Source organism: Danio aesculapii, chromosome 1 (genome assembly GCF_903798145.1).
Source record: "Danio aesculapii chromosome 1, fDanAes4.1, whole genome shotgun sequence".
Classification (NCBI taxonomy): Eukaryota; Metazoa; Chordata; class Actinopteri; order Cypriniformes; family Danionidae; genus Danio; species Danio aesculapii.
In genome coordinates this window covers 50,568,249-50,582,307 of record NC_079435.1, presented here as the reverse complement: position 1 = coordinate 50,582,307, position 14,059 = coordinate 50,568,249, and the positions used below count along the sequence as shown (strand labels likewise).

General features: G+C 38.2%; 1 protein-coding gene across 1 annotated transcript in view; it reads right to left on the bottom strand.

The window, feature by feature from the left end:
- Positions 1–13,488, bottom strand: part of trpc5a (transient receptor potential cation channel, subfamily C, member 5a) — a 134,392-nt gene extending 120,904 nt beyond the window's left edge. The window contains exon 1 of the mRNA XM_056462107.1: positions 13,472–13,488. The gene's annotated coding sequence lies outside the window, so the exon portion shown is untranslated. The remainder of the gene's footprint in view (positions 1–13,471) is intronic.
- Positions 13,489–14,059: the final 571 nt, after the last annotated feature.

Here is a 14,059-nt window from a genome sequence, read left to right as displayed (position 1 = left end):
CACAAATCCTGATATTTGTTTGTGATATTTACTCTGTGAAGCTCATGTGATTTTTCTGTAAGGGTAAAAAAAGGCATTATCGATTTAACAAAATACAACAATTTTCCCAACCTTGCAAAATGTGAACCTTTAAAATCTTTTTCAAATCAGTCATTTATGTATCAGTTTGGTTAATTCAGCATTTGCAATAATGCCACATTATTCTTACTAAAGAGCGCTGGCAGTTTCAGTAATGGGCTCTATGATTTGATATAAACGGCGTAAGCAGCTTGTATGAGTCTGGGCCTCAATGGAGGTGACTTCTGCTGTTCTCCAACACTCAGTCACGGCAAAGCCAGACAGCAAAAGCCACCAGACACCCTGCAATTCTATTAGATTTATTATCTTCTCACAAAGTAAACCTGACCTTCTCTCTTTGTCCGCATTTCTCCCTTTCCTTTTCCTCTCCTTGTCTTTTCAATGTATACTTTTTGAAGAATCTATGCTTTGGTTATTACAGATGAGTCTCTTTCGTCATCTTCATGTGCTGAAAGATGCCTGATGATAACCAAGCATGCAAGAAAAATTTATACTTATATGATTTATCCTTCAAGGACTCTTTTTTTTTTTTTTTTGCAGCCCAGGCTAACTGGAAATGCATTCGTCGGCCTACATTCCTTAGGAAAATATTAAATATGTGGCTCTAGGTACGTTTTGTGGCATGTTAAAAATGACAAATCCACTAAAAGTCACTTTTTCTCTTTTGCAAATCTGAAATAGGCATGAAATAGGCATGGATAAAAAAATCGTTGGATAAAAATAATTGTTTTCAAGATATACCGCAGCCAAAATTTTCTGTAATACCATTCCTAAGGTAAAATCCCAAGATGATTTTTTAATTTACTTTTTTTTTTAGGACAACAGTATCTCCAGCAGAAAAAATATCCAAAGATGCTGTTTTAAATTGTAAAGAACTTTCATTATTTAGCCTGACATGTTTACTGCTCCAAAATACTTATAAATAAAAATATTATATATATTGTTTTTGAAGGGGGAAAAAAATGTGTTGTTTTTTACTCAGACATTTAAAAAGAGTATATTTTAGAGCAGTAATCACAATACCGTGATACTGTGATATTTTTATCCAAGGTTATCATACCATCAGAATCTTATACCGGCCCATGCCTAATCTGAAATAACTTTCTCATGGTGCAATCTATTATAAATTTTATATACACGTCCTAAACCCAACCTATTCGCTTGTTAAGTCGCGATGTAAGGAATACTGTTTCTGGTTCAAGCCGCTACTCGTTTGAATAGAGAAAATATTCGTTTGACCACTTTTTAGTCATATGTCACATTAAAGTGAATTTTATATAAAATCATGGTGTACACATCAGTCTCTGGGCTTGCCACATCACAGACACCAATATGTTAACAATATATAAAAAAATAATCACTATTGGCTATTGGACATTAGGCGCACATATTAGGTGCACATACATATACATATACATACATAAATATCTTTACATATAAAAATAAATTTAAGGATTAAAAGGTTACAAAAATTATTATTTTCTACATAAATATAAAAACCAGTGCCTCCATGCTTTCATCTCGGCTGGCTTTTTTCAGTTTATCCATGACAATTTGCATTTGTATAATGTTATTATTATTATTAGCAGTATTATTTATTCTGTGCATAATTATATTTGTTTTAATAAAAACAAGTTTAGATTTGTCCACCTGTTGGGTTTTGGAGATGTATGCATCACCATATGGAGCATAAGAATAGGACATGTGTTTGGATATAACATAGGACGTGTGTTTGGATTGTTCATTAATTCCTTTGCTGGAAATTAGACCTGAATTTAGAAATAGTTTTGAAAACAAAACTTTGAGCTTAACAAACGAAATTAAATATGTAGGCTAATGCATGTTTTCAGTGGAGTGCGTACAACATTGTTTCCTTAACCACTAAAGTAAAGGAGTAAAGAGTAAAAGTAAAGAGAATGAGACAGTAAAGGGGCCGAATGAGCTAGGCTCAAATTACACAGTTTGTAGATTTAATAAAGATTTATTTTATTTGACCATTTACATCATTGATTAATTTTCCTTCAGCTTAGTCCCCTTATTCAGAGGTCACCACAGCGGAAAGAACCACCAACTTATCCAGCATATGTTTTACACAGTGGATGCCCTTCCAGCTGCAACCCAGTACTGGGAAACATCCATACACACTTATACACTACAGCCAATTTAGCCTAATCAATTCACCTATACTGCATGTCTTTGGACTGGGGGGAAAAGGGAGCACCCAGAGGAAACCCACGGCAACACGGGGAGAACATGCAAACTCCACACAGAAATGCCAACTGACCCAGCGACCTTCTTGCTGTGAGGCGACAGTGCTAACCCTTGAGCAACCATGTCGCCCTACAATGAATATTATACAAGGTGATTTTAATTATGATTTCTGTACCTGAATAATGTTTGACTCCCCAGAAAACCATAACACTTTCACTTTTTTCTGCTACATTGTATTTATCTATGGTTTTGTTTCCTATATTTTATACATGATTCAAACCCAGAATAATCCCAAATCAGTCTAAATTATTTTCTAATTCTATTCAAGCTATCTGGTGAAATTAGATTCATGTCGCAACATACACTCATCAGTCACTTTATTTGGTACACCCGTCCAACTGCTCGTTAATGCAAATTTCTAATCAACCAATCATATGGTAGCAAATGAATGCATTAAGGCATGTAGACATGGTCAAGACGATCTGCTGCAACTCAAACTGAGCATCAGAATGGAAAAGAAAGGTTATTTAAGTGATATTGAACGTGGCATGGTTGTTGGAGCCAGATGGGCTGGTCTGAGTATTTCAGAAACTGCTGATCTACTGGGATTTTCACGCACAACTATCTCTAGGGTTTACAGAGAATGGACAGAAAAGGAGAAAATATCCAGTGAGCGCCAGTTCTGTTGCCGTAAATGCCTTGTTGAGTTCGAGCTGATAGCAACAGTTAGTCAAATAACCATTCGTTACATGCGAGGTATGCAGAAGAGCATCTCTGAACACACAACACGTCCAACCTTGAGGCAGATGGGCTACAGCAGCAGAAGACCACACCTACTCAGACAGGTTTCTTGAACATGACAATGAGTTCACTGTACTCAAATGGCCTCCAGTCACTAGATCTCAATTCAATAGAGCACATTTGGGATGTGGTGGAAGGGGAGATTCGTATCAAAGATGTGCAGCAGACAAATCTGCAGCAACAGTATGATCCTATTATGTCAATATGGACCAAAATCTCTGGGGAATATTTCCAGAACCTTGTTGAATCTAATCCACAAAGGATTAAGGCAGTTCTGAAGGCAAATGGGGTCCAACCCGGTACTTGTAAGATGTACCTAATAAAGTGGCTGGTGAGTGTATATTTCAGAAAAACGAAATATTGCAATGACATTTATCAAACATGTTTGGTGTTGTACAAAAAAAACTCCTCAAAAACAATTGATAACATGTCTCTCTATATATCATTAGAGTGAAAAGGGACAAAAGTTGGTGTAATACTGCCCCGCAGCGTTCATTTTATCTAGAAACTTCATTCAAGCATATGCTGAAGTACATTTTTGCAGTTTCACAAAATAAAAATGAAGCCTGAAGACATATTTCCAATGAGCCTGTGTGGCTTTTTTCAAAGCTTGGATCCTAAAATGACTGTACAATAAGGATCTGATTATCATTCAGCAATTGCTAAAAGCCTGATAAGCCACATTTTGGGGGGAGTGAAAACACAACTGTGTTTGCCCAAATCTGTTTGTCTTATGTAATACACCATTAAGCGATGTAATCTTATTTGAGAGACTCTGTCAGTCACTTATAATCAAGGGTTTGAAAGGTTGGACCTTGATGGCCTCTGTGCAATTTCATTACAACCATGGAGATGGAAAACTGGGGACAAGGTTAAATTGATCCCTGGAGACATTAGTCCAAATGAACCTTGCTACAAACTCAAAGCATTGCTCAAACAAACGGTATACTGTAAAGATTTCTTTTATGTCACCTCCTAATAGTGTTGTTCACACCAATTTCCCCTTTTCTCCCTCTTGGCTCCCTTGAGGCAATGAGCATGGACAGTCCATTTGGGACAAACACTTTCTCCTGCCTCCCTTTTGTTTCCAGCACCCAGAACAAATGTTGATATCATCCCTGAGCCCTCAGTGATGGGCAGATATTATTCATTATTATTCCATAGCCTTAAGTGTTGGGGTATCTGTGCACATCCATTGTTTGTTTAATGCAGCACAAAAAAATTATAGTAAAATATGCCACTGCCCAATCTCAGACACTCAAGAAGATTCAAGCCAACTTTGGTGCTGGTTATTAGGTTACTATGTGCAAGTAGAGCTCCATGGTTAATCATTAAAAAAAAGATCTTAATTAAAACACACTCATTCTTATTCCTAAATGATAAGAATTGGCATTCACTTCCAATGATCACTATAAACATTCAGACATGCATTTGAGAAACCACTTCAGGCTTTAATTTTATGAAACTACTTCAGGTTTTAGGCTTTTAAACCTTATTGTAACATTAAAGACATTACAAAAACTCAAAATACACCTTGTAGCTCATAAATAAACACCAATGTCTATGGTAGCTATCAAAATGGAGTACAGCTGAAGTCAGAATAATTAAACCCCCTGAATTATTAGCCCCCTTGTTTATTTTTTTCCCCCAATTTCTGTTTAATTGAGAGATTCTCAACACATTTCTAAACAAAATAGTATTAATAACTCATTTCTAATAACTGATTTATTTTATCTTTGCCATGATGACAGTAAATAATATTTGACTAGATATTTTTCAAGACACTTCTATACAGCTTAAAGTGACATTTAAAGGCTTAACTAGGTTAATTAGGTTAACTAGGCAGGTTAGGGTAATTAGGCAAATCATTGTATAACGATGGTTTGTTCTGTAGACTGAAAAAAATAGCTTAATATAGCTAATAATTTTGACCTTAAAATGGTTTTTCAAAAATTAAAAACTGCTATTATTCTAGCCGAATTAAAACAAATAAGACTTTCTCCAGAAGAAAAAATATTATCAGACATACTGTGAAAATTTCCTTGCTCTGTTAAACATAATTTGGGAAATACTTAAAGAAAAAACATTTCAAAGGGGGGCTAATAATTCAGATTTTAACTGTATATCCCTTTCAGAGTAAAGCTATGCTTCAAATGAAAACTGTATCAAATGCATTGTTAGACCAGGCAGAGCCAGCCCTCCCTATAAGCGAACTTAGCGGCTGCTTAGGGCCCCGCCGCCACTAGGGGGCCACCACAACACGCTAGTGGTGTGAGCCGTTTCCTTGCTGAAATTGTTTTTATTCGCATTTTACAAATTCTCTTCATTGACAGTGCTTTAGTACTTAAATACTGATACAATTTTACTGAAAAAAAATCATAATTTTATTAAAGTTGATATTATTTCCGTGTGAAGGTCATATCAACAGGAAGCTCGCAGCATCTCAGTTCTTATATGCATTGTGTTCTCGCGGTTCGTGTTTGTTCTTCCAATCACTAATCACTGAGCCACCATGTCTTATTCAACCATTATGATTCACTTAAATTCAAAGACTGCAACAATCTGCTTATGTTTTCAGAGCCCATACTAAATTACATTGTTACATTTTGTTTAGCCGTCTATTCAGAAATGTAGGATAGTCATAATCTCTATTTTATATAATTGTGACTGTCAATTTTGTAGAACTGCACTGCTCAACTGCCACAAACAAACTGAGAAATACCAACTGCATTTCAACAGAGAGATCATGTTTTGTTTGTTTGATTCATGAACCTTTTTCCCCACTGCAAAGCACATTTTGTGGAATAAAAGTGTTCCATAGACACTACCTATGTTCTCATGTGGTAATTCTATTATTGTATGCAGTTGTCACTCCTGTAAATTAATGTAATGTTCTTGAATACAGGATATAGCACTAAAATGTAAAGTGACAACTGAATTAAAGGTGCGGTATGTAAGTTTGACACCCAGTGGTTGAACTAGGTATTGCACTCCTGGATCAAAACACATGCAAGCGCAGGTTGCCAGATTGAGGACAAACAGCCATTGAGCCTAAATGCTGATTTAAATGGTGTTATAAATTAAAGCAACAGCACGCGATAGAAGGAATATTTTCCATATTAAAAAGGAGTTTTCGTCTTAACCAATACCTGGAATTGATATATTAGAAACGGCTTCTATTTCTTGCAGCTGAACAACAGAAAACTGACAATGACCACCTCAGGTACACCTCATGTGCTTTATTCAATTTTAAATGCTAATAATGTGAGTTTGAATGCCATTTACATGACATTTATTGCCATACTACTGAAAGCAGCAGCAGATCGCTCACCTCAGATCTTGAAAATAAACCATTTGATATAGATCTTTAGGATGGTTTCACACTAGCACTTTTGGTCCGCACCAGGGTTCATTTGACAGAGTAAGGTATGTTTAGCTAGTGTGAACGTGTCTTCTGAATTCGGGTACACACCCACGAACCGTACTAGAGTCCGCCTGAAAGAGGTGGTCTCTCGCGTACGGTATACGTGAACTCTGGTCTGGTTCACTTCCGATATGAATGCAATCATACCAAATAACAGAATTGAACCGCCAACAGTACAACAAATCGTTTTCATAACGTTCATTCGTGTGTGTGTGTGTGTGTGTGTGTGTGTGTGTGTGTGTGTGTGTGTATCACGTACTGTACTTTGCCCTGGCTCAGTCCCGCTTGTCACCAAACACAGTGATAATGTCTGCTTGTCTCCACCAAAAACAGCCTCCGCAGACATTGCGTGATGTTCTGAATGTTTATAATATTTTTGCGGCAGATGGACGCGAGTCGCTTTCTGTATGTCTAAAACCAAAAGATTCAGTAAAAGCAGAACGACCGCGATGTGCGGACATCTTTCTATTTTGGTGAACAAAGAGCATTGAATCACCAAGTGGCAACACTCTAGTGCGATTTGGGAAAAAGCCACTAGATGCTGCTAGTGTCACACGGTGGCCATTTTGGAATGAAAATTGCAATAGAACAACAGCATATTATAAGTCTGTAATCTATTAAAGGTGCTGATGATTGTGATAGTCAGTGTTGTATTGTGGTCTTTGAGGTTGTATCTCAGCTTTAATGCGCTTTTTAAATAAATAAATTAAAAAGTAGCTGCTTGCCATCACGACAGCAATAAGATCTAATGGACGGCCGATCGCTTTCAATCAAAATTGGCGGAATCGTGGGGCTGTTGCTGGGTGCTGCTCTTGCAATGGAACATTGCATTGAGTGTCGCCTCTTGGTGATTCTAAGCTCTTTGGGCGCATTGCTTTCATGTCCATCACCTAGCAACAGCTGTACACACAACAGCAGCTCGATGACGCAAGCGTACCGGGGTTCAGAAGGAAAAAGTCAGTGTAAACACAAAATAACCGAGAAGGTGGCAAGGGGGGGGGGACAATCGAACTTGGGTATGGTCCAGGCAATTGAACCAAGTGTGAAAGCACCCTTAGACTCAAAACCAGCACATATCAGTGATTCAGCATGTACATTTAAAGAGCCCATATTATACATGAAATAGGGTCATATTTAGGTTGTAAGGGTCTCCAACAACAGTCTAATATGCATGCAAGGTCATAAAACACTTTTATGGTCTTATAATCTGCATTTATTTTTACCTAATTATCCTAACGACTACCATATGAATCGTTCAGCGATTCATTTGTTCCCAACCCCCTCCTCAGCGCGAAGCTAATCTGCGCTGATTGGACCGATGACAGTCTGCTGCGATTGGTCGACACTGACAGGCTTCAGCACGAGACAGAGTGAAATGCCCAGCTGGTAATCAACTATATAAAAGTAGTCACAGTGCACACGCGCTTCATAGTGTAAGGCTTTTTTCACACACACACACACAACCCTTCTCAGAAGAACTGGGGAGATCGACGCGAGTCTCCTAGCCTCTCCCTCTCCCTCTCTCTCTCTCTCTCACACACACACAACGCTCCTCAGAAGAACTAGGGAAAGCGACGCGAGTCTCTCTCTCTCTCTCTCTCTCTCTCACACACACACACAACGCTCCTCAGAAAAACTAGGGAAAGCGACGCGAGTCTCTCTCTCTCTCTCTCTCTCTCACACACACACACACAACGCTCCTCAGAAGAACTAGGGAAAGCGACGCGAGTCTCCTGTCTCCTAGCCCCTAGGCGCCACAAACTCGACCTGTTCTTTTTCTCTCTCTCTCTCTCTCTCTCTCTCTCTCTCACACACACACACACACACACACACACACACACATCACGTTCCTCCTCAGAGCTCGGGAGATCGACACCTCTCCCGTCTCCTAGCTTACGATCGCCATAGCAACGACAAACGGCAGTGGAACGCGAGCTCACAAAAGCCTTTAACGTTAAATCCGTAAACAAAGCGGCACGCGTCGCGTTTTTAACGTGGCTTACATGTGATAAGAGAATATAAAGAGTAACCGCATGTACTGTACCAGGTTAACAAGTAACAAAACACAATAAATACATAATTTGCAAGTTAAACGAGGCAACAATTTTAATCGCACTTACTTACACTAGTGAATAAACCTCAACCACTGACTCTTCACAGTTCACAACTCATCTTTGGGTAGAGATTATCCATCTGAGCACAGCATGACTTCATTCGACCGGCGGCGTCTGTGTGTGTGTGTCTAGTGTTTTTTCTGTGTTAGTGGGCGGGGCCACAGGTTTCAAATCTCCCTGGTTTGCGCGCGTAACTACTGGCGAGGCTTGTGTTTCGTGGCTGCATCATCGCGAAACACCTAATGACTCGTTATCAAGACGACTCGTTTGAAGCACTATGAGTCGACTCTTTTATAGATGAATCAATAGTTTTAAACACTGTACACTTACAGATTTAAGCCTTAGCTGGATATTTCACTTCACTTAGAGCTGTGTTACACACTACATGGAAGGGCATTTCAAAAACCCATAATATGGGCTCTTTAATAATGTTAAAGAGTTTTAATATATATTATTAGATTATAGACCTTACCTAGTGAGTGTATATTCTGTGCTTCTGAATGGCTGAATTTTACATTTCGAGTTTCACAGTCAAATTACTTATCACTGCAAATCTCATCACGTAGCGTGTTGTTAGGACACATGGTTACAAAGTAACCTGAGGCCTGTTTCAGTAAGGAGGTTCAACCAACTTGGAGTTTAAACTTGAACTCTGAGTTGATTTACTGAGAGATTAAAAACTCTGAGTTTTCGGTTTCAGAATAGCTGATCTGAGTTAGGTCAATCAGCTTTGAGTAGACCAACTCAGATTAAGCCCGCACATCGCAACTGTAAAAAAGCATTATCAATGGAGCGCAGATATTACGAGTGACCATGGCAACATCTAAAAAAAAAAAAAAAAAAAAAAAAAAAAAAAAAAAAAAAAGATCACCGTTTTTTTCTGCAGCTGATTTTGATGTGCTCGTGCAAAGTTATAGCAAATAAGAGCATATATTTTAAAAAGCAACACCACTGCATCAGGGAAACAGAGACGGTTAGCGTGGGAAAACTGCTGCTCAAAATAATGCGCAATTTTACATTTAAAGAATTTAAATATTTAAGTATAATAAAATAAGTAATGTTATGTGTGACGTTTATACATTTTTTACACACGTTCCCACTTTTATACACGATTTAATAGTGCACTTGTGTGTGTCTGCCTTTTTTATTGATCAAGTGATGAAGGCTGATATGACATTTAGAATGCAAGCAGAACAATTGTTTTAAGAAAGAATAATAATCCTATTGATCTAGTAACCGTACATGTCCCTGTCGAAGGTCAGTGAATTTAAGCTAATTATTTATTAAAAAAAGGACAAGCCATTCTCGTATGTGACTTTGTTCTTTGTGTGACTGAAATGTAGGCAATAGCTATGTTTCCATCCAAATATATTAATTAAATTTATGTGCAAAACTGTAATATTACATAAAAGATGTGTGAATAAAGCAGCGTTTCCATCCAGCGAGTCAAAGAGAACAAAATCGTCACTTCCTGATTAAACGGGTGCCAAATATCAACAGTAAAAACAGAAATTACTGTGGTAGAAGAAGCTGTGTCAGTCGTATCTTTATTTAATAAATGTAGGCTGCTTCCGCCTCAGAAGACAATGCTGACACACAATGAGCACGTGGGGGCGTTTGAAGCCATGAGACGAGGAGAACAGACGCTCTTGACACCTTATAGAAGCTCTGGAGGTCATTAATAATATATTACCATTAATACTGAAATGGTTAAGGCGTTTTAGAATGACCAAAACAACATTTAAGATGTTTTACAGTGTGCTCAGCCTGCTGGTTGTCTATTCACACATATTTTCATCATCTTATGATCTCTTATAACAAACCTTTTTTTAATGCACATACTGTAAATTGTTCAGTAATAGTGTTTCCATCGTAGTTTATGCACATCTTTTATATCGAATAAAAGTTTATTCTCAGTTATGCGCCTGTTCTTTATGCATATTTTTAAAACTTACGTACATCATGACATTTTCATCAATCGTTTTTATGCGCATCTCCAAAATGAGCATTAAAATAGGTGGGTGGAAACGTAAGGCTAAGGCGAGAAATGCTGCTTCGACAGAAACTCTGTGAACCTAACCTGGTCAGGAGCAGGTTTTATTCTCTAAACTCAGAGTAAGTTACCCCAGTAACTCACTCTGAGTTAAAGTTACCTCTCTTTCAGAAACAGGCTTGACTTACCCTGCTTTCTCCAGTTTAACAAACCTGCCATTTTGAAACGGAAAACTCAGAGTTTCTCTCATTTCAGAGTTAAAATACTTTTCACTTAACCTCTTTTCTGAAATGGGCCCCTGCTCACCTAATGTTTACACTCATAATATTTAGATTATTTGCCAATTAAAAACCACCTCATGTGGAACTCTGAATCTGCGTCTCATTTCAGATTTTGATACTGTCTGGAGGTCGCATTTTAGTCACAGACGCATGCTTTGAGAGCCTTCCTGACTGACTGAAAAAGTGAAATGCATGGTTTTCCAACAAGGCAACCTGGGGTGCTCAAATATAATTCACTAAAGTGGCAGTGGGCGGGTTAAAACCAAAACAAAGACAGTGATAACGCATATTTTCAAGGCAGAATAACTGACTTCAGCATTGTTTTTTAGAATAGCAAGAATGTTCACTTGGCATGTTTCTTAAATATCTGCAAACATATTATGGTATTTTTTTGCTTTAGAAGAGTCAAAACTTACAGCACCTTTAACTGCAGTTTGTAAGTGAAAAGCAACTTTAAAACAGCATTAAAATTCCACAATTTATATTGCGGTTTTTTTCTTATTTCTATTATTCAGTCTATTAGTTATTTTTTTTAACTTTTAATATAAACTTATGATTGCATATTTAAATCATTAACCTTGTATAGCATTATTTCTGAATTCACAGTATGTGTTTAAATGCATTTATGCAGCATTTCAAACGCATCTAATATGCCACTTCAGATGCAGCTTCTCTGCTGCAGTGTAAAGTCAACACCACATGCATTTATGCATGCCAAAAATAATGATCTTTGTTTACATAACCATTACGGTTTAAATAGTTGAACTCAAGCCTACACTGCAGTAGACTCTAGTGGGATGACTCTTTTAAGATGATGGAAACCAACACCACAACATTAAAATACAAATTCACGACGTCAGACCCTATTAACTAAACTGAACATAAACGTTACAACAACTATCATTTGAATCCTTGCTGACAATTGCCTGTGAATGATTCCTGAGCTTTCCCAACTCATTGAAGATCCTCATTAAAGACGCTTCATTTACTTTACAGACCTAGCTCTGTTCCGCACACCAATTTCATTCTCCCTCAGCTCCCTTGAGGCGATGAGCATGGACAATCTAGCCGGGACAAACGCTGTCTCCTTCCTAACCTATGTTTCCACACGTACAGTAACAGGCGCCTGGAACGAGAGTATAAATCTTTGATCACACTCTTCAGCCCTCAGAGAACAGCGGGTATCAATAATTATTCTGTAGCCAGCAGTGCAAATCGTAGATGCATTAATGTGTGTGTATGTGTGTGTATGGATAGCAATCTGCCATTTTTACCACAGAGGGTCCCATTTAACCACTCTTCTCAACTTAGATTCTATGGGTCTACCAATAAATGACGCCATTAGTGGTGGGTCACTATGGAAAAGCATTTACAAGAGCAACTTATTTAATGTACTGTTTCCATCAATGATTCATCAGTATCAGCTATTCGTTCTGATGTGAGATATATGTAGTTAAATCTGCAGACAGCCACAGATCAAAATAAATCTGCCACCTAGATTGTAAATATATATATATATATATATATATATATATATATATATATATATATATATATATATACACATACATACATACATACATACATACATACATACATACATACATACATATATATATATATAAATGGATCAGATTGATAACAACATTACAGAATAGTATTATGTTGCATAATTATTGTGCGCTTGCATTATGATAATTAAATGTGTCAAATAGCATAAATAAATTCAATTAAACACTTGATCGTCAAAAATAATCTGTATAGGTATGGTCATTAAAGAAACAACATCATGTGATCTTTAAGTTGAACTCAAACCAACACTGCAGCATTAGGCATTCACGCAGTAAACGGGAAAATTAATGATAGTGGAGCCCCAACATGACATCCAAGTTAATAGAAGACCCTTTAAGTAAACAGAACATGAATTTTGAGACAGCCCTTGGCTCATGAAGATGCCCAAATCATTCAAATCTACACGAAAACGCTTCGTTTACTTTACAGGTCAGCTTTGGGTGGTCAAACGCACGCACTGGCACCTGCAGATGTAGGTACGAACGCGTTTGAGCGCTTTCACTTTTTGCGACGCATCAAATGACGCTTGAAAAAAGACGCTTCACAACTTCGACGCGAATCAAACGAATGCGTCGCTTACCTGATGCGCCTTACTAAAGGATATTCAATCCCCCCTCGTAGCGACCAAGGGGTCTCTGAGGAGGCTGTTCCGTGGTCTTCTTATGTGGCAGGAGAGTCTGGAATACTATTATCACTGGCGTCCTCACGAGATCCCCATATTCCCCATGTTGTGCCAAAGGAACGCGTGCGGAGAATGAACATAAGCCTCTTTTTCTTTCCTCTATTTTCCTTTCTCACTCTCCCCCTCTCACACATGCATTAACACGCACTGCACACACGCCCCAGTGGGCTCTCCACGCGTAAACGCCATGAGGAGCATCCCTGACTCCAATGCGCATTTCATTGCTCCTATACGCGCGGCTTTTTTTCAGCGTCTTCAACCCAGCGGCGCAGTGAAATACTGAGGTTTGGCCAGTAGAAAGGCTATTCGACTCACATTGGCAACGGACGCTAGATACAGGTGGTTTGGCTGATCTCCGACGTCTTCTTCCCAAAGTGCGGAGCGAAGAAAATCTCAGAAAAGCAAGTGCGTCTCGCGCTCGTATGGCGGCATCTTGTCTTCATATTGGGCTTCGCGGCAGCAGCAGAGATTCCAGCGTTCGCGCGCTGCGGTTGTCATGGTGTCAGACAGAGAGATGCTGCTGTGGCGCTTGACTCGTGACATCACTCAGTCGTTAGAATTGCTACAAGTTTTCTTTTATTGGTTAGCACTTATGGGGTTTCCCTTCTTATAATTTAACTCTTAGATGAAGGTGTTAGAGATGGTATCACTACGGTGTTTAATCCCTTCTAGCAACAGGGGTGATGGTGTTGCGCAAACGAAAATTTCTATAATTATGTTGTGGCATCATTTATTTGGCAATAGCTACAAATCCATATGCCCCTTTTTTTTTTTTTTTTACAAATTAAGTGAAATAAGTGTAAAGCACAGTCGACCTACTATTGCACAATTTTCGCATTCTAATTGCAATTAGAAGATTTGTTTTGGCAAAAACTAATTCCTCTGACTGCAGTCAGAAAACGA